This window comes from Dipodomys merriami, unplaced genomic scaffold (assembly GCF_024711535.1).
Source record: "Dipodomys merriami isolate MVZ:Mamm:240054 unplaced genomic scaffold, mDipMer1.0.p SCAF_323, whole genome shotgun sequence".
Taxonomy (NCBI): domain Eukaryota; kingdom Metazoa; phylum Chordata; class Mammalia; order Rodentia; family Heteromyidae; genus Dipodomys; species Dipodomys merriami.
In genome coordinates, this window is record NW_027204749.1 from 875,016 (window position 1) to 902,474 (window position 27,459).

The 27,459-nt window shown below is 38.6% G+C and overlaps 1 protein-coding gene and 1 non-coding gene across 2 annotated transcripts in view; both read left to right on the plus strand.

Moving 5' to 3' along the window:
* Window positions 1-27,459, plus strand: part of LOC138841622 (zinc finger protein 420-like) — a 128,061-nt gene that overhangs the window by 34,334 nt on the left and 66,268 nt on the right.
* On the plus strand, window positions 6,758-6,864 carry LOC138841629 (U6 spliceosomal RNA). The gene has a single exon (XR_011376467.1). It is a non-coding gene; the product is annotated as a U6 spliceosomal RNA (small nuclear RNA).

Sequence of the window (27,459 nt, forward strand, 5' to 3'; positions counted from 1 at the left end):
TCAAGTGGTAGAGCGCTAGCCTTGAGCTGAAGAGCTGAGGGACAGTGCCCAGGCCCAGAGTTCAGGCCCCCCGACCAGACCCAAAAACACCGGCCAAAACTTTATATGTGCATTCTAACTTAAATGTTTGTTACCAAAGGTTTGATGTGGAGACTTCATCTGATGTGGTGGAAGTTGGTTGGGCTCATGGTCTATGCCAGAACTCAAAGTGGAAGGTACAGGAAAGAAAAGTTTGGTAAGGAGCCAGCTGAGTAGAGGAGGACTCTGGCAAAGTCTTCATGCAACCGGCCAACCAGGCAAGCCCCTTGGGACAGGAGTGAGAAGCCCAGAGCAGGGTATGTGCTACCCCTCAGTCCACCAGCACAGCACGGCACCTGCAGCATGGGCCAAGGTGCACACGTGTTTCCTGCAGGGCTGACTGTTGACACAGGGACCTGTCAGAGCAGTCAGTGGCCTAATGTAATAGTCTTGTCCTATGTAGATAAGACAATTGCTTGTGGACTAGAAGAATTGGTAGTAAAACATTGTTAGATGAAGTAGTAAAAATTCTTCAGGATCTGTGTGAATGTGTGTGTCCTAAGAAGAAAAGAAGTTGAAAAGAAATTCTATGATAACTCAATTGACAAGTGTGGGACTTGAGTGCACAGCAAAATAGATCCATTACAATCACAACAAATAGGTGAAAAGGAAGGGTTTCCTTCATTTATTTTTACCAACCCTTACAAATCCTTTTGTGTTCAAAATAATAAAGGCAGAAATGTTTCTGTTGATGTTTACTGTTGTACAACAGCTAGTTTATAAGTGACAGCAGAAGCATAGGGTCTCTTCTGTATGCAGCCCCTGAACTCTCTGGAAACGAGGACAATACTATTGAAAGTGAACTTATGTCACTTGTAAGTTTGTTTAAATTGCAGGGGAAGCATTGACTAATTTAAATGAGCAGACTTTTTGTTTTGCTGGTCCTTTGGTTTGAACTCAGGATACAGGTGCTTTCCCTGAGCTGCTTTTGCTCAAGGGTAGCACTCTACCACTTGAGCCACAGCACCACTTCTGGCTTTTCCTGTGTATGAGAACCTGAGGAATAGAACCCAGTTCCTCATTCATGCAATGCAAGCACTGTACTACTTAGCTACCTTCCCTGTCCTATAAGCAGACTTTTTATGTTAAAAGAAGAAAGAATAGGGGCTGGGAAGGTGGCTCAGTGGTAGAGCACTTGCCTTGCATGCCTGAGGCCCTGGGTTCGATTCCTCAGCACCACATAAGCAAAATGAAAAAAGCCGGAAGTGGCGCTGTGGCTCAAGTGGTAGAGCGCTAGCTTTGAGCTGAAGAGCTGAGGGACAACGCCCAGGCCCAGAGTTCAGGCCCCACGACCGCCCCCCCAAAAAAAGAAGAAGAAGAAGAAAGAATAGGTTGGTAGGCAGTATCCACTTTCCATGTGCAAGTCCCAAAGTTCAATCCCCCAAAGTGAAAGGAAGAAAGTAGAAAATGGAATGACAAGAAGTATTCAGTTACAACTACAAAAAAAAAAAAAAAAATAGAAGAACAAAGGCAATGAGCAAGTAATTAGGTTTTTGTTTGGGATTGTTTCTTTTTTCTTTCAGTTGTTAGCTGTGGGGTTTAAACTCAGGAAAGGCCTGGCATATTCCCTCTGCTTTTCACTAAAGGCTGGCATGCTACCACTTCCAGCCAGAATGTCACTTCTAGTTTTCTGGCATTTAATTGGTGATAAGTCACAATGAATTTTCTGCTGATGTGGTGCTGAGGCATAGAAACCAGTGCTTCATGTATGCAAGGCAAGCAGTCCACCACTGAGCCACACTCCCAGCCCTGCCTCCTTTCTTAAAACAGTGTGGTTGGGGCTGGCACTGTGGCTTAGTGATAAAGTGCTTGCCTAGCATGCATGGAGCACTATGTTTGAAATCTCATTACCTAATAAACAACAACAGCCCCCAAATACCCTTAGAAGCACTGGTGCTGTAACTCAAATGGTAGAGTGGTAGCCTTCAGCATAATGATATTCAGGGACAGTTCTCAAGCCCTGAGTTCTAGCCTCAGGAATGTCAAACAAGAACAACAACAACACGATGAAATGGTAGATGAAAACAAGAAACACAATGTCAGCAAGTTTCATTGATAAACACAACACACAAACACACACACATAGATACACACACACACACAAATACACATTTATTAAACCATATTCATCTCTTTTTCCCTGTCTGCTCACCCTCCCTGCTCCAACTGCTACCTACATCCACTGGAGAACTTATTCTATGTTTCTGTTGTTTGTGCATTCATAAAAAATTATTGTGAAGATTATATATATACATATATATGAGTGAAAATTGCATAAGCCAGTATGCATTTTTGTACAATTCCACCCAGTTATTAAACCTGGCGTTTATTTCCCTATATCACATTAAAATGTACCAATGTAAGGTATTGATCTCATTGTCTGGGTGCTATCCCGTACCATTTTACCTTAAGGCTCTATCACCATTTCTACTTGTAGATTTTTAGGTGATTAATTGTAGATAAGAGTTTCATTGACTTTTCTGAAAGGACTGGATGAAAACTCAATCCTCAGATCCTAGGTTTACCACCATGAGAAACTTGTGTCCAGCACGTTTAAATAGTATTACATGCACTATGTTGTTTGTGGTGTTTAGTAGTGGACTTTTGTTTGTTTTTGTGCTGGTCCTGGGCTTGAACTAATGGTCCCAGGGCTGTCCCAGAGCTCTTCAGATCAAGGTGAGCACCCTACCACTTGAGCGACAGCACCACTTTTTTTTTCCTGTGATTAATTGGGGATAAGAGTGTCACTGACTTCACTGCCCAAGCTGGCTTTGAACTGTGATCTTCAGATCTCAGCCTCCAGACTAGCTACAATTGCAGGCGTGATCCATCAGCATCTGGTTGTACTTCAAAATAATGTATTTACCTATCTATGGAATACAAAATGGGGCTGGGAAGGTGGTTCAGTGGTAGAGTGCTTGCCTTGCATGCATGAGGCTCTGGGTTCGATTCCTCAGGACCACATAAGCAAAAAGAAAAAAGCCAGAAGTGGTGCTGTGGCTCAAGTGGTAGAGCGCTAGCCTTGAGCTGAAGAGCTGAGGGACAGCGCCCAGGCCCAGAGTTCACGCACCATGACTGGACTGCAAAAAAAAAAAAAAAAAAAAAGATGAGGATCACTATTTACCTGTATTTGACCTATCGAATATCTAAGCACAATCTTACTTCTGTCTCTTTGTGTCTCTCATTCCATGGATTTCTGTAACCATTTTCTAGCTAGTTTGTGCACTTCAATTTTTTAACATATTTCTAATGATTTCATTACATTTCTGTGCTGCTACCATGTCTTAATTTTGTTTTGGTACAATGATCAAAAGGGAGCTGGAGCAAGGAATAGTAGTGGTGGTAGAGAGAGGTTTATCCTCCTGAAAACTAAGTTTCAGCCTCTTGAAAAGTGAGAAAAAACAAATTCTTCACATCAGGCACACCTGTGTTTCATTATAACTCACTCAGCAGAACTACAAAATGGGCTAAGAGTGAATCAATCCAAGTGGCTTATCACTAGTGGTTAATTAAGCATAAAGTAAGCACTGAAATCCTTTTGGGGTTACTAATCAAAATCCAAATGCTTATGACTCTTGTTTTTATCAGCAAAGAAAGTGGAAGTGCAGGCATGGCTCAAGTGGTAGAGTGCTAGCCTTGAACTGAAGGGCTCAGGTACAAGCTCACACCCAGAGTTCAAACCCCATGAGCGACAGTAAATAAATAAGTGAACAAAAAAAATAAATACCAAACAAAACAAGATTAAGTGCATACAATGAAAACTTTGTATACTGAAAAGATCTATCAACGAAGAAGCAAAAGCATGGTAGGAGAAAATATTTGCATATGTCTTTAAATAGATTCCTAACAAATCTGAATTAGAAAATATAAAGAAAATCCTACAAGTAAACCCCCCACAAAAAAATTTAATTTAAAATGGGAAAAATATTGAAGAGACTTTTCTAAAAAGGACATATGCAAATAGCTGATTAAAATGTAAAAGTAGTATCAGTAATCAGGAGACAAATTCAAATCAAAATTACAATAAAGTATCTATTTTATACATGTTAGTGTGGCCGTAGTTTTAAACAAAACAACAAAAATCCTTCCAAAGTCTAAGAAAAGCTAGGAAAGATGTGACAACAATGTGAACCTTGGTGCATTTCCCTCAGGCATGTAAAACTATCAGAGATGGGACAAAGAGTCCTAAAAAGAACCGAATATAGAATTACATAGAAATATCATCTAGTACTACTACACTTGTACATACCTTTGGGAAAAACAGAGATTTCTATAATTACCGTGAAATACAGCCTAAGAGTCAAGAAAGACAAATACCAAAAAGCAGTCCAAGAGTATTTACAGAGATTAATTGAAGTACTTATAACACACTCAGTCCTATACAACAGTCAAAGTTATGTTTGACCACACTATTTCAGCAAATCCATTAAAACTTCATTAGGATAGTCTAATGTTATGTATGAGGCTGTGATGGCTGACCAGATTCTAGCCAACCTTTACCTTCCATGAGAAGTTACCTCCTAGGTGTCATTGAATCACATAAAAAGTGAGGCAACTTTGTCCTTGCGTTAAAAAATGAGAAACAAACTAAAGCAAAACTGTACTTAACTTAGAAGGCAAGATTTGATAATCAGATAAATCTCCAAGCCATCTTTAGCTTCTTCAGAAACATGTTCCTGAAGCTGAATCTTTTTTTTTTCTGTTCTTCAATCTTGGACACAGTTAGGTTCATAAAATGGAATGTCAAACAGAGTGAGAAATAAAAGAATCTCATCAGAGATACTTTCTTCTTTCTTGCTATTGACCATGAGTAAAGATTCTGGAACCATGGCTTGGAGAGAAGCCAAATGAGAGAGTCAGAAAAGAACCTGTGTGATTTTACCCTAGAAGTTCCTGGTCAGAACATGATAGGTGGGCTGGAAAAGCATAAAGCCTTCTTATGGGAGAAGAAACATTCCTGAATCAAGTAGAGCTTTAAAGTATCCACTAAAGACAAATCCACAGAAGAGTCAAGTCTTAAGTGTTACTAAACAATATTAACAGAAAATACACCCCAAAATGTAGGTGGTATTTCAATATTGTGATTTGCATTTTTTTATGGCTAGGGATGTTGAACATTTCTTCATGTGTCTATTGGCCATCCTTTCCTCTTCAGAGAATTTTCTCTTTAAGACTTTAGCCCACCTATTTATTGGGCAGTTGTTTCTTTGAGGATGTGTTGTTGGGGGATTTCATTTTTTGTATTCCAGGTATATTTTAGATTTATAGAAGTTCCTCAAAAGACTACACATAGAGCTCTCCTGTGATGCAGCAATCCCACTTTTGGGCATTTACCCAAATGATCACAAACAAGAATATCCTAAAGCTACCAGAATGACTACATTTATTGCAACATTATTTATCATAGCTAATATATGGAACTAACCCTGATGCACCTCAGTAGATGAATGGATCAAGAAAATGTGTCACACAATTGAATTCTATGCCTCCATCAGTAAGAATGAAATTGCCCCATTTATTAGGAAATGGAAAGACTTGGAAAAAATTATATTGAGTGAAGTAAGCCAGGCCCAAAGAAACATAGGTTCCATGGTTTCCCTTATAATAACTGGTATATGTGTGAGACAAGCAGAAACGGTTAGATAAGTTGATGTTAGGGGAAATAAAACTGAAGATAAGGACACCAATGTTTTTTCTTGCTTCCTATTGTTGCTAATATATATATATATAAGATGATTTCTTTGTTGCTTTGTATGTCTCTACCATGGTATAATCCTTGTTTTCACTGTATTTGATATTGATATAATTTGTGGAGGGGAAGGGAAAAATTGTTTAAATAGAGATATAGGTGGACTCATTCCAACAATGAAAAGTACAAGATGTTATGTTGTAAAATGAATTTTACAAGTTTGGTGGGGGGTGTGGGAGATGGGAGGGCAGGGATGGTAAGAGGAAACAAAGGAGGAGGCAACAATGCTAGATAGGAAGTGTACTCATTACTTTGCTCCTGTAATTGTAACCCTTGGGTTTGGTATTTTCACAACAACAAAAAAAAAGTAAAAAAATGGCTTTTACAAGAAGTATACTCTTTATCTATTTAGAAAATGATGCAGAGGCTGTAAAATTTAATAAAGTGATTTAATAAAATCAGTAATATTAAGTAAGGAGGTCAGGCCTGGCTGGTGCCATACTGGCCACAGGGTAGATGGTGAGGTCTGCCATCTTGTCTTCATGATCAGGGAAGGAAATGACATCATCCATCACCTGCCTCCCAGATGATGGGTGTGCCTGGATCCCTGGAAGCAGGGGTGAGCATTTGGCTGATATGTTACTCAATCTGTTAGTACAGTGCCTGGGACTGGGAGTTTCCTGTGGACCTGCCCCCTGCTCTGGCCCTATTTAGGTTGGACCATCAGTGGCACCAGACACCATGCCACATGTCTCTGTGATCCTGTCCTGTGTCCTGTCTCCTGGCTTGTCTCTGTTAATCATGGTGTCCCAATTCAGTGCTGTATTGGTTTGTTGGTATTGTTTTTATTCTTTTTTTTTCCTTTCTGGCCTGTTTCCAAGCTGTCTAAGTGTATTTGTCGACAGCAATCCTTTGTTATAATGGGCTGCTTGCAGACTGCTACCTGTGTAATAAAGATTCCAGTATTCCGTCTTCCAAAATGTGGCTTCTGTGCTCACTTTGGCAGCACATTGGTTGAAATTGGAACGATACAGAGAAGATTAGCATGGCCCCTGTGCAAGGATGACACGTACATTCGTGAAGTGTTTCATATTTTTACAAAGTAGTGTTCTAAACTTACCGAGAGCCTAATTACATCATTTATACAATAAAAAATGTGACTTCTGGGATAATTCACTTTACAACAAGTATACTGTCTTCATTTACATAAACACAAAGTTTGACCTAAAGTTAGAATTTCTAGAGCCAAGATAGATCCCTCTGTATAGTTATGTACTTAAACGTAGCCTGGATGCATTTAGAAAAAATGTCTGTGTTACATCAGAAAGTGCTTAATTAGTAAACCAAGACCAAGACTCCAGATCCTATATAAGCCAGTCATTCTAGATAAGTCCAGAGCTGTTTGCTTCCATGAAGAGCTCTACTTTCACACTTTCATGAACAAATGTTTTTATTCCAATATGAGGTCTTCACCTCAGGAACTGATTTAACATACTTGATATTTTCTCTTTTTTTAAAGCAACACTATCACTCTACCACTTGTGCCACATCTTGATTTTTGGTGGTTAAGTAGAGATATTTCTACTGTCTTTTCTGCCAGAGCTGGCTTCAAAGGAGATTCTCTCATCTTGGCCTCCATAAAAGCTAGGAATCAAAGCATGAGCCCTGTGGGCTTTTCTGAAGAAATCTTCTCTCTCTGGGAACAAGAGGTTTCATTCAGTGCTTCACCTCAGGCTTCCTGTGCCTTCCACAATTTCAGTATTTGTTTTTATTGTTAAAAGAGAATCCTTAAATCCTGGCCATGATTCCATTAACAAGATAAGGACAGTGGACTTCACATTGCCAGATTTAGCTAGGTTGCTAGCTTAACTCCTTCCCTCACACTGTTCACCCTTCTGGTGGTGTATACAGGCCTAGTACAAAAATGGAGGGATTGGGAGGCACTTGTGCCCTTGGCCTTCCTACTTGTTGCACACACACACACACACACACACACACACACACACACACACACACACACACACACACACAGAGGCATATACACCAGGCATTTGGAAATAGCTCATTCTCCCATGTTTACACACTGGATGCTTTCTGAGAAGGGATGGTTCACAGAGTGGAGTCCTTCTACCTAGGCCTGTCATATAGCTGAAATTAAAAGGCGGGAACCAAAATACCTCATTCATTCAACATAGGTCTGATGATAACATATTTAATTATTGCTTTAATCATTTTTATTACTATCACTTGGCCAATACTTTTGGTTAAGCTCAAAATTTAAGAGACTTACTGCTCACTTAATATAAGACCAGCAATTAAAAACTAGCCAGTTATACTCCCTCAAGTGTGGAATCTTAGCTACTCAGGAAGCTAAATTAGAACGGTAATATTTGTAGGCCATCCTATGCAAAACCTTCATGAAAATGGTATCTTAATCAATAAAAGGGTGGATCTGGTGATATGTGCCTATCTTGTTTGCTCCTTGTGTAAGGTGAAAACTGAGTGGTAGAAAAGGGCATCTGGCATGGAAAGTAAAGGAAGACTTACAAATTTTCCCCCTGAATTCAACCTGAGGACTACTAATATGACCTGTGCAAACAATACATTCTTCTAAATACTTAGTAGAAGAATTTGGATGTGGTTTACAGAATGATAGGTAAACAGTCCTTTACCAAGTGATTGCAAAAGGACTTTTGCATATGTCTATATGATGTTATAAATTTTATGTCCTATTGTGTGGAAACCATGATTCCTGCTTGAATCAAGTAGTTCAGATCTACTGATCTAACAGGGCACTGGTGCTACACATCTGAATTCTTAGTTGCTCAAGAGTATGAGTTTTAAGGATAACAATTGAAAGGCAAACTAGGTAGAAAATGCTGTGAAGGTGTTAGCGCCAATTATCACCAAATTTCCCACAAGTAGTGCTGTGAATCAAGTTGATAGACTATCATTACTTTTGTTCATTTATTTAAAAAGCTCAGGGACAGTACCCAGGCCTGAGTAGAAAAACTCCAAAGCCAGGGAAGATATTTTTTAAAATGGGCTCTTTGTTCCTTGTGCAGAAAAGTTATCATTCCTGTGTAAGCCTAATGTACTCCATAGGGTATAGTCATTGTCCCTCAATTGAAGTTGATATTGAAATGTCTTATAAGCCAGGGTAATGATAGATTGTCATGAATATTTGGGTATCTTTTGTCATGTGAATGGACGTGCATATACCTTTATGTTTCTGACTAGTTCATAGGTCCTTGCAGAGGTTCAAGTTACTGTGTAGGACAATGTGGTCCATGTCTGTATGGAGTGGAATGAGACCTTCAATGAAAGATCTCAACATATAAAATGTGGCCAAATATTTCAGTATACTTGAAACAGTATCATAAGAAATGAAGGAGGCAAATAGTGATGATTTAAGATCCCAGAATACCAATATATTTGAACGAGAAGACTGTGGTCTTGTGCTAGGTGCACAAAGATGCAGGAGAAATACTCTTTTCAGTCTGAGCTGTCAGATGTATTTAAGCATTTTTGTTGTTTTTCCCTTTCTGATTGCATTTTATTTCAAGGCCACTCCAAGGGGTGAGTGACAGGATATTTAGTTTGTTTCAGCTCATTCTAAAAGCTCCTATGTCCTGAGAAGAGAAGTGGTGAACCATGACTTGGGTACATATTCACCCTAGACCCAATCACTAAGAGTGGGTTAAGTTATATAATTTTTCAGAATGTCAAGGGTCCTACCACAACTTTTATCCTGTAGTAATTTCCAAAGTTAGGCCTTAGAAGAGTTCTGCTTTTGTATGAAGATTTCAGCTCTAAATTAGATTATTTTCAATAGCCATTTGTTGAATGTTACTGGATAAAGTGTACAAATAAAATCATATTTATGTTAGATAAAATTGTGTTATCATCATCAGTGTCAGTTAATATGACCCAAAGTCTTGACCCTGAAGAGTCTGCTCTCCAGAGATCTAAGTATTTATCCAAGAACCTCCAGTTCCCAAGCAATCTTGACCCCAAGGAGAGAGCAGGATGTTAGGTGAACCTTTTTTCTTCCTCAGGTTAACCTGGAATGATGCACCTCAGAGTGACTGGAAGGGACAGAAGCTGGGATACTGAGCACAGTGGATACTGAACAAGGCTATCATAGGATTTTCACTAGACCCTCAGGGACCACCCAAGACCCCCTTGCATTACCTTGAACACTTATATCTTTATGATTCTCAAATTCTAGGTCATTTTTCCTCCCATAATTAGCTTAACATTAAGTGTACATTTTTTTTCTGTTCCATCAATGAATATTGAATTTCTTTTAAATTTTATTCTTTAAGTTTTCTGGATCACTTACACCCTTGTACAAAGTTCTTGTTATAGAAGTCTCAGTACTTTGAGTACATGACTACCTGGAGCATCCACAGTCAACCATCTTTTGCCTAACTTGTATGTGAAGTCTGAGCAAAACCCAGCCAAAACATTCTAACTTAAATATTTCTTACAAAAAGTTTGATGTGGAGACTTTATCTGGTGTGGTGGAAGTTGGTTGGGCTCATGGTCTAGGCTAGAATTCAAAATGGAAGATACAGAAAAGAAAAGTTTGGTAAGGAACCAGCTGAGGAGAGGAGGGCAGTGCCAAAGTCTTCATGCAAGAGACCAGTCTGGCAAGCCCCTTGAGACAGGAGTGAGAAGCCCAGAGCAGGGCCTGTGCTACCCATCAGTCCATCACCAGCACAGCATGGCACCTGCAGCATGGGCCAAGTTGTTCATATTTTTCTTGCCGGGCTGACTGTGGACACAGGGACCTGTAAGACAAGTCAGTGGCCTAATGTAATAGTCTTGTCCTATGTAGATGATACAATTGCTTGTGGACAAGAAGCATTCGTAGTAAAACAATTGTTAGGTGTACTCGTATAAATTCTTCAGGATGTGTGTGTGTTTGTGTGTGTCCTAAGAAGAAAACAAATTGAAAAGTAGTTCAGAGAGAACTCAAATGACAAGAATATGGGACTTGAGTGCACAGCAAGATAGATCCATTACAATCACAACAAATAAGTGAAAAGGAACGGTTTCCTTCACTTATTTTTACCAACCCTTACAAATCCCATTGTGTTCAAAATAATAAGGGCAAAAGTGTATCTGTTGATGCTTACTGTTGTACAACAGCTAGTTTATAAGTGACAGCAGAGCCATGAGGTCTGTTCTGTGAGTGTCCCCTGCAATCACTGGAAAGACAGTACTATTGGAAGTGAACTAAAGCCACTTATTGCAGAGGAAGCATTTACTAATTTCAATGAGCAGACTTTTTGTTTTGCTTGTCCTCGGGCTTGATCTCAGGGTTCAGGTGCTGTCCTTGAGCTGCTTTTGCTCAAGGGTAGCACTCTACCACTTGAGCCACAGCACCACTTCTGGCTTTTTCTGGGTATGTGAACCTGAGTTATAGAACCCAGCTCCTCATTCATGTGATGCAAGCACTGTACCACTTAGCCACCTTCCCTGTCCTATAAGCTGACTTTTTATGTTAAAAGAAGAAAGAATGTGTTGGTATGTACTATCCACCTTCCATGTGCAATTCCCAAGGTTCAGTCCCCCAAAGTGAAAGGAAGAAAGTAGAAAATGGAATGACATGAAGTATTCAGTTACAACTACAAAGAAAAATAGAAGAACAAAGGCAATGAGCAAGTAATTAGGTTTTTGTTTGTTTGGGACCATTTGTTTTTTCTTTCAATTGTTGTGTGAGAACTTTAAACTCAGGGAGGGCCTGACATATTCCCTAAGCTTTTCACTAAAGTGCATGCTACCACTTCCAGCCACAATGTCACTTCTAGTTTTTTGGCATTTAATTGGTGATATGTCTCAATGAATTTTCAGCTGATGTGCTGCTGAGGAATGAAAACCAGTGCCTCATGAATGTAAGGGAAACACACTACCACTGAGCCACACTCCCAGCCCTGCCCCCTTTCTTAAAATAGTGTGGTTGGGGCTGGCAATATGGCTTAGTGATAAAGTGCTTGCCTAGCATACATGGAACACTGGGTTTGATTTCTCAGTATCTAATAAGCAACAACAACCACCAAACACCCCTAGAGGTGGTGCTGTAGCTCAAGTGGGAGAGTGAAGGTCTTCAGCATAACAAAATTCAGGAACAGTTCTTAAGCCCTGAGTTTAAGCCCCAGGAATATCAAACAACATCATCAACAACAATAACAAATGAGTAAATGAAGACAAAAAAAACCAATGTCAGCAAGTTTCATTGATAAACATAACACACACACACACACACACACACACACACACACACACACACACACACACACACCTACACAAACACACTTTTAAAAAACCATATTCACCTCCTTTACCCTGTCTGCTCACCCTCCCTGTTCCAACTGCTACCTACATCCACAGGAGAACTTATTCTATGTTTCTGTTGTTTTTTCATTCTTAAAAATTTTTTCTGAGGGCTGGGAAGGTGGCTCAGTGGTAGAGCACTTGTCTTGCATGCTCAAGGCCCTGGGTTCGATTCCTCAGCACCACATAAGCAAAAAGAAAAAAAAGCCGGAAGTGGTGCTGTGGCTCAAGTGGTAGAGTGCTAGCCTTGAGCTGAAGAGCCGAGGGACAGCGTCCAGGCCCAGAGTTCACGCCCCATGACCGGACCCAAAAAAAAAAAAAATTTTTTTTTTCTGAAGATTTTATACACACACACACACACACACACACACACACACACACACACACATCTATCTATCTATCTATCTATCTATCTATCTATATCTATATATTTATATTTATATATATATGGGTGAAAATCACATGAGCCAGTATGCATTTTTGTACAATTCCACCCACTTATTAAAACTGGCATTTATTTCCATATATCATATTAAAAGTACCAATATTAGGTATTGATCTCATTGTCTGGGTGGTATCTCTGACCATTTTATCTTAAGGCTCTTTCACTCTTTCTACTCCTGTATTTTTAGGTGATTAATTGTAGATAAGAGTTTCATTGACTTTTCTGAAAGGGCTGGATGAAAGCTCAATCCTCAGATCTCAGGTTTACCACCATGAGACACTTGTGTCCAGCACCTTTAAATATTATTACATGTACTATGTTATTTGTGGTATTTAGTAATGAATTTTTTGTTTGTTTTTGTGCTGGTCCTGAGCTTGAACTATAGGTCCTAAGTGGTCCCAGTGCTCTTCAGTTCAAGGTGAGCACTCTACCACTTGAGCCACAGCACCATTTCTGCTTGTCTGGTGATTAATTGAGATATGTGTCTCACAGACTTCCCTGCCCAAGCTGGCTTTGATCCTCAGAGCTCAGCCTCAAGAGTAGCTAGGATTGTAGACATGATGGATCAACATCCAGTTATACTTCAAAATACTGTATTTACCTATTTGTGGAATACAAAATGATGAGGATCACTTTTTACCTGTATTTTACCTATCGAATATCTAAGAACAATCCTACTTCTATCTGTTTGTGTCTCTCAATTTATGGATTCCTGTAACCATCTTCTAGCTAGCTTCTGCACTTCATTTTTAACATATTTCCAATATTTTACATTACATTTTTTTTTACTGCTACTATGTCTTAATTGTGTTTTGGTACAACTATCAAAAGGGAGCTGGAGAAAGGAATAGTAGTGGTGGAAGGGAGGTGTTCATCCTCCTGAGAACTCACTTTCACCCTCTAGGAAAGTGAGAAAACACATCAGGGACACTAGTGTTTCATTATAACTCACTCAGCAGAACAAAAAAATGGGCTGAGTGAATCAATCATAAGAGGCTCATCACTAGTGATTAATTAAATATAAAGTAAGCACTGAAGTCCTTTTGGTTACTAATCCAAAACCAAATGCTTATGACTCTTGTCTTTATCACAAGAAAGTGCAAGTGTAGCTATGGTTCAAGTGGTAGACCATTGTTAGCCTTGAGAATAAATGATTCAGGAAAGTGTTGCTAGGCACTAGTGTCTCAGGCCTCTAATCCTACCTTCTCTGAAGACTGAGATCTGAGGATCATGGTTCATAGCAAGACTGGGCAAGAAAAGATTAGGAGACTCTTATCTGCAATAAACAACTCAGAAAACCAGAAGTGGTGAGGCTCCTCAACTGGTAGAGCAGAAGCGTTGAGCTGAAGAGCTCATGGCCAGTGCCTAGGCCCAGAGTTCAAGACCCAAGCCCAATTAAAAATTGTAAAGTGCCTAGTCTCTAAGTTCAAGCTGTAAGACTTGTTGTAACCTGTTTGGTTTCTCTGATGCAAAATGAGTTATCTTCCAGGTGAGATTTCCCACATTTATTACATTCTTAAGGTTTCTCAGGTGTGTGAATCCTCATAGGTGAATGGATGTGTGAATTCAGGGTGAAGGACTTACCCATTTCTTACATGCATAAGGTTTCTATCATGGGTGTGTTCTCTGATGCAAAGTAAGCTTTCATTTCAATCTGAAGGGACTTCCACATTTGTGACATTCATAAGGCTTCTCTCCTGTGTGATTTCTCTTATGTGTGTTGCAATCTGAATTCCAGGAGTACTTTCAACATTTGTTACATTCATAGGGTTTCTCACCTGTGTGAATTCTATTATGGCTGCAAAGCTGTGACCTCTGCTTGAAGGATTTTCCACATTTGTTGCAATCATAAGGTTTCTCTCCTCTATGTGTTCTCTGATGAAATGCAAGTTGTACCTTCCAGTTGAAAGACTTTCTACTTTCCTGATAGTCGTATGTTCATTCTCTAATGAACATGAAGGTTTGACTTAATTTTGGAAAGACTTTCCACATTTGTTACATTCATAATTTTGGTCTCCTGTGTGCTCTCTGATGCAAAGTGAGTTCTACATTTCTTGCATTCATAAGGTTTCGGGCTGGGAACGTGGCTCAGTGGTAGAGCGCTTGCCTTGAATGCATGAGGCCCTGGGTTCAATTCCTCTGCACCACATAAGCAAAAAGAAAAAAGCCGGAAGTGGCACTTTGGCTCAAATGGTAGAGCACTAGCCTTGAGCTTAAGAGCTGAGGGACAGCGCCCAGGCCCAGAGTTAGGCCCCACAACCAGACCCAAAAAAACAAATAAATAAAAATAAAATAAAATAAAAAATAAGGTTTCTCTTCTGTGTGAATTCTGTGGTGCGTGCTGAGAACTGACTTGTACATCGAAATTTTCTTACATTCCTCATATTTATAGGGTTTCTCTACTGTGGGCTCTTGTGGAGGGAAAATCAGTTCTGTTTTCTCAGACATAGATTTTGGACACTGCTGATGCTCATCAAGCTTCTCCTGTGGATACATCCTCTGAGGTTTTGTTAGGTGTATGTCCTTATTGAAAGATTTTGCAAATCCAGTACAAATATAAAGATTCTCTCCTGTGTACATTTTTTTATGTGAACTGACTGTAGGTATTTTTTTTTTTGGCTCCAGTCATGGGGGCCTGAACTCTAGGCCTGGGTGCTGTCCCTCAGCTCTTCAGCTCAAGGCTAGCGCTCTACCACTTGAGCCATAGTGACATTTCTGGCTTTTTTCTTTTTGCTAATGTGGTGCTGAGGAATTAAACCCAGGGCCTCAGGCATGCAAGGCAAGCACTCTACCACTGAGCCACCTTCCCAGACCTACTGTAGGTCTTAAGTGGAATGATTTTGCACATACAGTACATTCAGGTGTTTTCCTCCCTCCCTGAAATATTTCTTGGGGAAGGAGAGTAGAATTATCACACTCTTCTCTATATTCATTATGTTTACTGGAGTGTCCTCCAATACTGTCTAAAGAATATGGTCTCTTATTGTACTACCTTCCGTTCTCTACTATATTCAAATGTTGCAGCTCATTTGGATTCTCATAATTTTGGATAAAAATGCTCAAAATATCTGTGGGGTTCTTCAACTTCAGTAGACACCCTGGGCATGCATCTCATCAGGTTCATTGAAATCCTTAGTCCTCATCCTTCAGGGTTCCCATTAGTCCTAGTCAGCTCTGCCTTATATTTTGAGCTCAAAATAAAAGTTGTTCCTAATCACACTCTTCCCTCAACTGTATCAGTAGTTGTGACTATTTCACACAGAGATTTATCCTGGAAAGACTTAATCACAGCATCTATTTTTTTGCACCTCTAAAATGATTCATAGGAAAAAAAATACAAAAACTTAATTGATATCCAAAAACTCTTCATTATAAAGACAACACATTATGTTTTTAAATTTAAGATTTTAAAATAGCAAAGTAGGAATTTATTTATGAGAATTATATGCCTTTCTCTCTAAGGTATTATGAAAGTAATAATGATATTTTACGATAGAAAATAATATTTTTCTGTGTTTAAGTTTTTCTTTCTTAGTCAATTCACACTTCTAAAAATGCAGATTATGGGTATTTTCAGGAAAGGTAATTAATTAATAACACATCTCCCTCTAAAACTGTTACAAGAAATTTATCCTGCTTCAAGACAATAAGAAAGATGTCAACATGAAACTACACATGAAAATTATAAATGTGTAGGTAATATAAAGGAATGTATAGATATAATATAAAGGAATATATAATATAAAGGAATGTATATATATTTAATGTAATCTGTCTAAAATGATTTGTGAAGGGAAAACACAGCACAATATTCATGATTCATAAAGCATGAAGATTCACTATATAAATAGGTATAATCAAAACAAAATATGTGGATTAGTAATATGCATTAATTAGTACTGTACTTGCCTGGCAAATATGAGGACCAATGTTCAAAGAATACCAACAAAAAATTAAAAAGTGTAATTGATTCAGATTTTCAATGGAATTATTCCATTGAAAAGTAACTATATTATATAATGTCATAGGCTAGTATTGTGAGAATATTGTAAACTCTTAGAGTACCTAGTAATAATGCAATGCAGTACCTCCAGTAACTTAACTACCTATGTCTACCATAAGAAAATCAGACTGTTTGGAAAATTTACTTTCTTGCAGTTCTATAGTATAGCAACAATTATGATGCATGTTTTACATATTTAGAAGTTCTGTGCTTCATCCTAAGGATGGTCTTTATTCTGTACACAAAATTTGTAGTAACTTCTTTTTTTTTTTTAGATTTTATTTATTTTTTATTGTGAAAATACTGTACAGAGGGGTTACAATTACATGGGCAAGATAATGAGCATTTCTTATCAAGCATTGTAGCCTCCTCCTTAGTTTCCCCTTCCCATCACTGCCCATTCCCCCGACCCTCCTACCCAATCCTCCCCCGCCACCAAAGTTGTAAAGGTTGTTTTTCGACATAACAACTTGTATATCTCATTGTTGTAATGGGTCCACCTGCATCCCTATTTAAACGATTTGCTTGGGGTTACTTCTTTATTAAAGAAAACATTCAAACTACAAGATTAGGTTACAGCTACTGTATAAGAGCATTTTTTTTTCTTTTTGCTTTCATCAGTCACGGGGCTTGATCTTTGGGCCTGGGCTCTGTCCCTTATCTCTTCAGCTCAAGGCTAGTGCTCTACCACTTGAGCCACAGCACCACTTCCAGCTTTTTCTGTTTATCTGGTGCTGAGCAATCGAACCCAGGGCCTCATGCATGAAAGGCAAGCACTCTACCACTGAGTCACCTTCCCAGCCCCTCTAGTAGCATTTTCAAAGGAGTATATTAGGCCTTACATATTTGTTTGTTTCACAGATTCAACAAACCATAGAACCAAAATACTTGACAAAGTATGGCACCTATAGTAAACATGGAGCCTTTGAAAAAACTGGCATTATCATGAACCATGCAGTATAACAACTATTTAGTAGGATTTAAAATGTAATAGGCATCAGAGGTGATTTTCAGTGTATAGAAGATTGCCTGAAATTATATTACAGGTAATTTGCACTGTATAGAATGCTGTCTGTAGGTTACATGAAAGCAAACTAAGAAAGAAGAATCAGATGAGACATAATAAATAGCAAACATAATAAATAGCAAAGTAATTACTAAAATGAAATCATATTTATATTATAATCTAAAAATACTAAATATATCAGGTAATTTCTGATTTAAACTGAAGAAAATATACTCAAAAAACTCAATAAGCCATCCAAAGCAATATACATTAATTATTAAGAAATCAAAATAAATCAATAATGATACCTGAAGCAAAAAGCAATAATGAAAAGTAAAATACTGATAATATGAGAGGAAATAAACATCAGCACAAATTGCGTTACCACAGATACAGAGCATTGATAATAACAGGTATATCATCAGTCTATATAATAAAAATTTTATTCTGAAAAGTAGTGTACAAAGGTATGGTTAAAAGGCCAAAGAATGTTAATTTCTTTAATCTATAATTATGATTGTAGAATTAATACTCCTCTTTTTTTTTTGTCGGTCGTGGGGCTTGTACTCAGGGTTTGCATGCTATCCCTCAACTCTTTTTTTTTTAATTTAATTTTATTTTATTTGTGAACATACTGTACAGAGGAGTTACAATTACATGGGCAGGATAATGCGTACATTTCTTACCAAGCATTGCAGCCTCCTCCTTTGTTTACCCTTCACATCCCTTCCCAGCCTCCCCCCTCCCCCCCAATCCCAATCCTTCTCCTTCCCCCCTTCCCCCAACCCCCCCCCCAACCGACGTTGTAAAGCTCGTTTTGGACATGACAACTTGTACTTCTCATTGTTGCAACAGGTCCACCTGTATCCTTAAACAACTGGTTTTTCCCCATCTACTCCACAAGTTATACTGACATCAAATATAGTGAAAGCAGGGGTTATACTGTGGGGGAGGGACATACAAAGCAACAAAGAGACAATCTTATGAATGCATTAGAAACACATGCATGAAAGAAAAAAAACATTAAAATACATATCTAAGGGTTCATTTTCCTGACATCACATTATCTGACCTTTTCCGCTTGACTCATACATATACTAGATATTACAAATAAGGGAAACCATGGGACCTATGTTTCTTTGGGCCTGGCTTACTTCACTTAATATAATTTTTTCCAAGTTTTTCCATTTCCTAACAAATGGGGCAATGTCATTCTTTCTGATGGAGGCATAGAATTCCATTGTGTATATATACCACATTTTCTTGATCCATTCATCTACTGAGGGGCATCTGGGTTGGTTCCATATCTTAGCTATGGTAAATAATGCTGCAATAAACATAGTTGTGCTATTAGCTTTAGTGTGGTCTTGTTTGTAAACATTTGGGTAAATGCCCAAAAGTGGGATTGCTGGGTCATAGGGGAGTTCTATGTGAAGTCTTTTGAGGAACCTCCATACTGCTTTCCAAAGTGGTTGAACAAGTTTACATTCCCACCAACAATGAAGTAAGGTTCCTTTCTGTCCACATCCCCTCCAGCATCTGTTGTTGTTAGAGTTCTTGATTTTTGCTGTTCTAACTGGAGTGAGGTGATATCTCAATGTTGTTTTGATTTGCATTTCTTTTACGGCTAGGGATGTTGAACATTTCTTCATGTGTCTATTGGCCATCCTTCTTTCTTCTTCAGAGAAGTTTCTCTTTAAGTCTTTCGCCCACTTGTTTATTGGGCAGTTGTTTCTTTGAGGATTTGTTGTTGGGGGGTTTAATTTTTTGAGTTCTAAGTATATTTTAGATATGAGACCCTTGTCCGTTGTATGGCTAGTAAAGATCTTCTCCCAATCGGTGGGCTTTCTATTGATCTTGCTAGCTATGTCATTTGCCCTGCAGAAGCTCTGCAACTTTATGCAATCCCATTTGTCCAACCTTTCTTTGATTTGTTGTGTTTCCGGGTCTCTATTCAGAAAATTTCGTCCTAAGCCAAGGAGACCTAGGGTTTCTCCTATTCCATCCTGTAATGTTTTCAGAGTGTGTGCTTTGAGTTCACAGTCTTTGATCCATTTGGAGATGATTCTGGTGCAGGGTGATATATAAGGATCTAGCTTTAGTTTTCTACAAGTAGTTAACCAATTTTGCCAGCACCATTTACTGAAGAGGTTGTTTTTCTTCCATTCTATTGTTTTAGCTCCCTTATCGAAGATTAAATGGCTATAGGTCTGTAGGTTCATTTCTGGGTTTTCAATTCTATTCCATTGGTCCTGAGGTCTGTTCTTATGCCAATACCAAGCTGTTTTGATTACTATGGCTTTATAGTAGAGTTTGAAATTTGGTATTGATATTCCTCCAGCAGTGTTCTTTCTGTTGAGGAGCGTTTTTGCTATTCGGGGTCTTTTATTGTTCCATATGAATTTTTGGATTGCCTCTTCTATTTCCTTGAAGAATGAGGTTGGAATTTTGATAGGTATTGCGTTGAATTTGTAGATAGCCTTGGGAAGTATTGCCATTTTCACAATGTTAATCTTTCCAATCCAGGAACATGTATCACTCAACTCTTGATATCAAGGTGAGTGCTCTACCACTTGAGCCACACTGCCACTTCCGGTTTTCTAGTGCTTTATTGGAGATAAGAGTCTCATGGACATTCTTGCCCGTGCTGTCTTTGAACTGTGATCCTCATATCTCAGCCTCCTGAGTAGCTAGGATTACAGGCGTGAGCTACCGGGGCCTGGCATCTAATACTCCTCTTAATGACTGAACAACCAGATAAACGGTCATCACACACACACATGTGGAAGGCATTATCTTTATCTAAGTGCTGTTTATAAAGAACTATGCTGTTATATTTACCAAGAGAGACACACTGAGAATAGATCTGAAGACAAATTGTCTAGAAATTTGAAGTACCTGGTTTCAGATGCCCCCTTACAGACCACCAGAGACCATGATCAATGCAAACAGCAAAGAGTCGTTTATTGCAAGCTTGAGCTTGGTCCTCCGTGCACTCAGTAACTGGTAATGCTCAGAGGCCCCGAGCACAAAATTAGTACAACTTTTATAGTATTAAACAAGTTCACAAGTTCAGGGTGTTTCCACACAAGCAAGTTCAGGGGGGTTTCCACACAAGGAAGTTCATAAGTTCAGGGGGTTTAAGTACACCCTGACTGTACTTCCCTTTTTCTGATGGAATACCTGGGCAACTGTTCTGTTCCTTAAGGTTGGGCAGGGTTGGTGGCAATCTGCGGTTTTTCTGAGAACTATTTTTTCCTTTGGCAGCACAGCTCTCTTTCGTGGTTACTCGGAGGGCAGCACAGCTCAAGGGGCTTGATCTTAAAACAGAGTTACTTTAGCTCTTCAGAAATCAGTATGAGAAAGAAATCTATGTTATAAACACAATAAAATCCAACAATATGTTTCTAATGATCTATCAGTCAAACAAACAGATGGAAACTAGAATGGATCTGTAACAAATGTATGCTATCACTATGATTTATAGAATATTAAAGGGAGCCACACTCTTAATTCAGTTGTGAAATAATACAAGTGCTTTCAATTATGTATGGTGTATTCACATGTATATCTTCTGGAGGGTGTGGCAGAGCCACAGAATTTGAGGGATATAGGCAGATGAAAATATAGTATACAACTCAAGAGTAGAGATAGGAGGGAGGGATTGGGAGAGAGTGAAGGAATGGAAGACACTGTATAAAAATAAAAGTATTAATCTCTGTATGCATTACCTCCATAATAACATTAAATTACATTAATAATAAAATAATACCTCCAGCATAAACCATTTGCTTGGTGATCAAAATCTACCATAGTTAGAAGAACAGTTTCAATTATTAGACAATATAATGCAACACTTAAATGGAAAGATAAACTATTTCAGTTTATTAATTAATTCTACATAAACCAATAACAATAATCTGTTTCATTGTAGTATTCAATTAAGTGTTAATGTTAAATGTTGAGGTAAGAAAAAACAAGACAAGCACTTCTGGATCAAGACTGTCATTTAACCCTAACTATTAAGGAGGAAACTGAGGTCTGGAAGCCAGCTTAGATAGACAACTCAAATTAAGCAGCTAATGAACAGGTTAGAGGTGAGACTCAAGTGATAGTGCCAACAGTGAGTGAGGAAGCTGACTGACTGTGAGACCTGGAGTTCAAGCTCCAATAGTACCTCTAGAAACCTATGGTGGAGTCTGAGTTATGTGTATTACATGTGTTTCTAAATTAGAAAACTAATTGTTGTGAAAACTGGCAAGTCTTCATCTCAGACATAAAGAGAAAAGAAAATGAGTGGAGGAGAGAGAGAAGGGAAGCCAAAAGTCAGGGAAAAGGTGGAAGAAGAGGAGACCAAGAGAGTAGTGGAGAGAAGGGAAAAAGAGGAAAAGGGAAAGGAGGAGGAGAAGACAGGAGAGGAAGAAAGCCTTCTGGCATTAGATTTGACAGTAAATCTTAAATAAGACACCAAAAGTGACTCATGCAACAAAGAGGCAAACAAACAAGTGCCAGGCTCTGGGGGCTCACACCTGGAATCCTAACTACTCAGGAGAGTCAGATCTGAGGACCATGGTTCAAAGCCAGCCTGGGCAGGAAAACCTGTGAAATCTTACCTCCAATGAAACACCAGAAAGCCAGAAGTGGTGCAGTGGCCCAAGTGGTAGAGTGCTAGGCTTGAACTGATGGGCTGAGGCACAAGCTCAGACCCAGACTTCAAGCCACATGACTGACAATAAATAAATTAATGAATAAGGGCTAGGAAGGTGGCTCAATGGTAGAGTGCTTGCCTCGAATGCATCAGGCCCTGGGTTCCATTACTCAGCACCACATAAGCAGAAAAAGTTGGAAGTGGGTGCTGTGGCTTAAGTGGTAGAGTGCTAGCCTTGAGCTGAATAGCTGAGGGATAGCACCCAGGCCCAGAGTTCAGGCCCCAGAACTGACCAAAAACAAAACAAAACAAAACAAAGCCAAGAAAATAAATAATAAGTAAAAATTAAAAAATAAATACAAAACCAAAAAAGAAAAAAAACAAACAAGATTAAGTGCACATAATCATAATCTTGTATAAAGAAAAGAACTATCAATGAAGAAGCAAAAGCATGGTAGGAGAAAATATTTACATATGTCTTTAAATAGATTTCTAACAAATCTGAATGAGAAAATATAAAGAAAATCCTACAAGTAACCCCCACACAACAAAATCTAATTTTAAAATAGGAAAAAGATTGAAGAGACTTTTCCAAAAAGGACATACACAAATAGCTGATTAAAATATAAAAGTAGAATCAATCATCATGATAATAATTCAAATCAAAATTACAATAAAATAACTATTTTACACATGTTAGTATGGCCATAGTTTAAAAAAAAAACACCAAAAATCCTTCCAAACTCCAACAAAAGCTAGGAAAGTTGTGACAACAATGTGAACCTTGGTGCATTTCTCTCAAGTATGTAAAAGTATCAAAGATGGCACAAAGTGTCCTAAAAAGAACTTAATATAGAATTACATAGAAATATGGTCCAGCACTTCTACACTTGTACATACCTTAGAGAAAAACAGAGATTTCTATAAATACCATCAAAAATACAGCCTAAGTTTCAAGAAAGACAAATACCACAAAGCAGTTCTAGAGTATTTACAGAGACAATTGAAGTACTTATAACACACTCAGTCCTGTACAACAATCAAAGTTATGTTTGAACACACCATTTCAGCAAATCCAGTAAAACTTCATTAGGATAGTCTAATGTGTATGAGGATGTGATGTCTGACCAGTTTCTAGCCAACCTTTACCTTCCATGAGAAGTTACCTCCTAGGTGTCATTGAATCACATAACAAGTGGGACCACTTTGTCCTCACATTAAAAAATGAGAAACAAACTAAAGCAAAGCTGCTCTTAACTTAGAAGGCAAGTTTTGATAATCTGCTAAATCTCCAAGCCATCTTTAGCTTTTTTATAAACATATTCCTGAAGCTGAATCTTTTTTTTAATGTTCTTCAATCTTGTAAACACTTAGATTCATAAAATGGAATGTCAAACAGTGAGAAGTAAAAGAATCTCATCAGAGAACCTGCCATTCTTTCTTGCTGTTGACAATGAATAAAGATTCTGGAACCATGGCTTGGAGAGAAGCCAAATGAGAGTCAGAAAGAACCTGTGTGATTTTACCCTAGAAGTTCCTGCTCAGAACATGATAGGTGGGCTGGAAAAGCATAAAGCCTTCTTTTGGGAGAAGAAACATTCCTGAATCAAGTAGAACATTAAAGTATCCAGTAATGACAAATCCACAGAAGACTAAACTTATGTGTTACTAAACAATTTTAACAGAAAATACACACCAAAATGTAGATCCATAAAATGTAAATGAAACAAATTATATAGGGATGTGCTTTTGCTTATACTTGTTGGTTGATGACACAGGAAATTCTTTTATCCAGCGTTCTGTTTTTTTTTCCTCTCCCATTTACCCACAATGGTAATTGTTAATATAAAATACATGAACTTTACAGTGACATTTACAAAAAGTAAAATTTTATTCTGTTTACTTCAGTGAGGTTGTTTTTGATAGGAAACACAATAAGAATCTTTTAAAAGAAGTGTTTGCACATTAGTACTGGCGTTTTCTATATCATAAGAATATTTTCTTTCTTTGAAAAATTAAAGTGCAGCTGGGAAGGTGGCTCAGTGGTAGATGCTTGTCTTGCATGCCAGAGGCCCTGGGTTGCATTCCTCAGCACCACATAAGCAAAAAGAAAAAGCCAGAAATGGCACTATGGCTCAAGTGGTAGAGGGCTAGACTTGAGCTGAAGAACTGAGGGACAGCGCCCAGGCCCAGAGTTCAGGCCCCACGACTAGAACCCCCCCCCCAAAAAAGAGAAAACTTAAAACGTATTTATTGTAGCCTAAATGTTCACATTCACAATACTTAAGATGAGGAGTGTTACACATTTCAAAGTGGGATATTTTTGTGTGTTTGGGGATTTGGACTGTCCTCATCCACATTAGTGACTGAACAATCTGCCTTAAAATTGTCAAGTTTTCTATTTCATCTTATTTTATTAGAATATAACCTGAATTTAAAAGAGGACATTGTAACTGGGCTCTCATGTCTAATGGCTGTAATCTTAGCTTCTCAGAAGACTGAGATCTGAGGAAAGTTAATATTATCCCCACCTTTGCTCTTCAGCTCCACCATGACTTGAGCTCCTCCCAGACCAAGAGTTCCCTCCATACTGCTGATCACTCCCTCCCTCTACCGACACCTAGCTGAGCTTGCACCTACCTAACTTCCTGCCCCCTGCTCCTGTGGCTACCTGAAGACAGACACATGCATGTGCTCCCTCTCCTGGGAAATATGGTCCTTCTAGTAAACCTTATAATAATCTTTCTCCTGTGCCTGCTTGTGGTCCCCTGGGATGCACATGATGGATCCCTACAAGGATCACAAAATGAAGCCATTGGTAAAAGAATGTCTGAGAGACTTATCTCCAATAAAATAGCCAAAGTAGCTGGAAGGGGAGGTGTGGCTTAAGTGGTACAACATTATAATTGAACCAAATAATTTCATGGTCATTTTCCAGACCTTGAGTTCAAGTATCAGGACAAGCACACATATATCAAGGTCATTGTATTGTATTCAAATTATATTTTAACAATTAAATTGGAATACATAGATAGGAAGTCTCTCTCTCTCTCTCCTTTCTTGTTGGTTGTGGGTCCTGAACTCTGAGCCTGGGAACTGTTCCTAAGCTCCTAAACTCAAAGCTAGCACTCTACTACTTGAGCCACAGTGCACTGCCAGCTTTTCCTGCTTCTGTGGTTCTGAGGAATCATACTCAGGGTCTCATTCATGCAAAGCAAGAACTCTACCACTGAACCACCTGCCCAGCCAGTCTCTCTCATTTTAAGTGATGTAAAATAGACTAATTATATTAATGGAGACATTGTAATTTGTCAAGAAAGGACACAATAATTGGAGTATATCTGTGCCAGGCGCATTTTGAAAGTTTCAAACACCATAGTAAGTGCAGAGGGTGAAAAGAAGATCACTATGTTTATATAAGACATATAGAAGGAATGTTTACCATTCATTGGCTTCAAAGCACAAAAACCAAGTTGATAAAGCCACATGGGTGAGTGCCAGAATCTCTAGGTTCAGTCTCTAGACTCTCCTTGTCTAGAGAACCAGAGGATTCTCAGCCAGTTTCTTGCACCTGCAGGAACAAGTGCTAATGGCAGCACAATTCCATTAGGCCAAAAAATATCATCAACCTCAGACTGGTGAAAGATGGTAAGGGCAGACTTTGGCTGGCGACTCAGATTGCTTCAAGTTACAGCTCCCAAGTTCCTCTGAAGAAGAGACACTGGGCTTCTTCCTCTTGGCTCTGACTATAGAATGCAAAGCTGTACTTCAGAGCACTTCCAGCAGCAAGGCAAAAGGAAAGAAACTTGAATTTACAAAGTAAAAACACCAACAGTGGCAAAGTAGGTTCAAGGGCCTTACCCCGGCAGCCCTCCATTCTTTCAAAGGATCTGTGCCTCAATAGAAACTACAATTCCCATAACACAATGCATTCAACTAGAGGAAGTGGGCTTGTTACAGCGTTTGGACTGGCACCAGACACTTGGTCCTAAGTGTGCATGGATGCATGGGGACCTTTCTCTCCCAGCTGCAGGAACTAAGGTGAGTTTCTTCTTGAAAAATCAGTTTACCTCCTGAAACATTGTGAGATCAACCAAAAAAAAGAAATGTATTAGGATCATTAGATAATTTGGCTTTTTAATTCTTAGTTTTATTAATGTAATTGAGGTTATGAGACTCCATGGTTATTGATTTTGTTTTTGTTCAAAAGTATGTTCCTCTGAATATAAATTAGGTCACTGTTTTGCCTTAAAAATTTGAATATCTCCCCTCTCACTTTAAAAAGATATTTGCAGCTGGGTGCCAGTGGCTCATGCCTGTAATCCTATGTACTAAGGATGCTGAGATCTGAGGATGCTGGTCCAAAGCCAACTTGGGCAAGAACATTCATGAGCTTTCTCTCCAATTAACCACCAAAAATACGGAAGTGGCCTTGTGGTTCAGGTGGTGTAGAGCTCACATTGAGTTGAACAGCTCACGGATAGTGCTCAGGCCCAGAGTTCAAGCCACAAGATCAGGTATTTACATACACCTAGCTGATTGATTCTGGGATCATTTTCCCCTTCTCTAACATATATGTACATTAAATATATACATATACATACATATATATATGAATAAAATAGCAGAATTTTAAGGTAGACATACTTTATAATCTTAGAATTAAATAGATTGGTCAAACTCTACCCATTATTTTTCCAGAAACTCCCAAATTCCCTCTATGAAATTTTAAGGAGTTTTTGGTTATTTGCATATGAAATTTGCCTTTCCTTTAATATTTTTTCCCTCCTTTTGTCTTTGGTCCTGTGGCTTGAACTCAGAGCATGGGCACTGTCTGTGAGCATTTGCTGTGCTCTACTTGCCTTTCTTTTCTTAACTGCTTCAGGAAACTAGTGAAAAGTTTCCTCCCAGGGGTTTCTTAGAAAATGGTACTCCTCCTCCAAGACTCTTTCAAAAATGGTTGTCTAGGGTGATCAGGGTGAATGTGGGTGGAGATAGAGTTCAGGGTAGGTCTATGTTCATGTGAAGCTTGATAACTTGATCCAAACCAGTCTATTTTTAGTTTTCTGTTTTGCATATCCTGTTGTTTTGATTTTCTAACTGTTCTCTGATCGTAGAAGTTTCTGCCACCTGCGGGTCCTCAGACTTGTTTTCCCAACTGTATCCATTACACTGTGGAATAAACCTTTTGCGTCTGTCCCTCATATCAGACATCCCAAGCTTTTCTCTTAAGTATTTGTTGTGACTG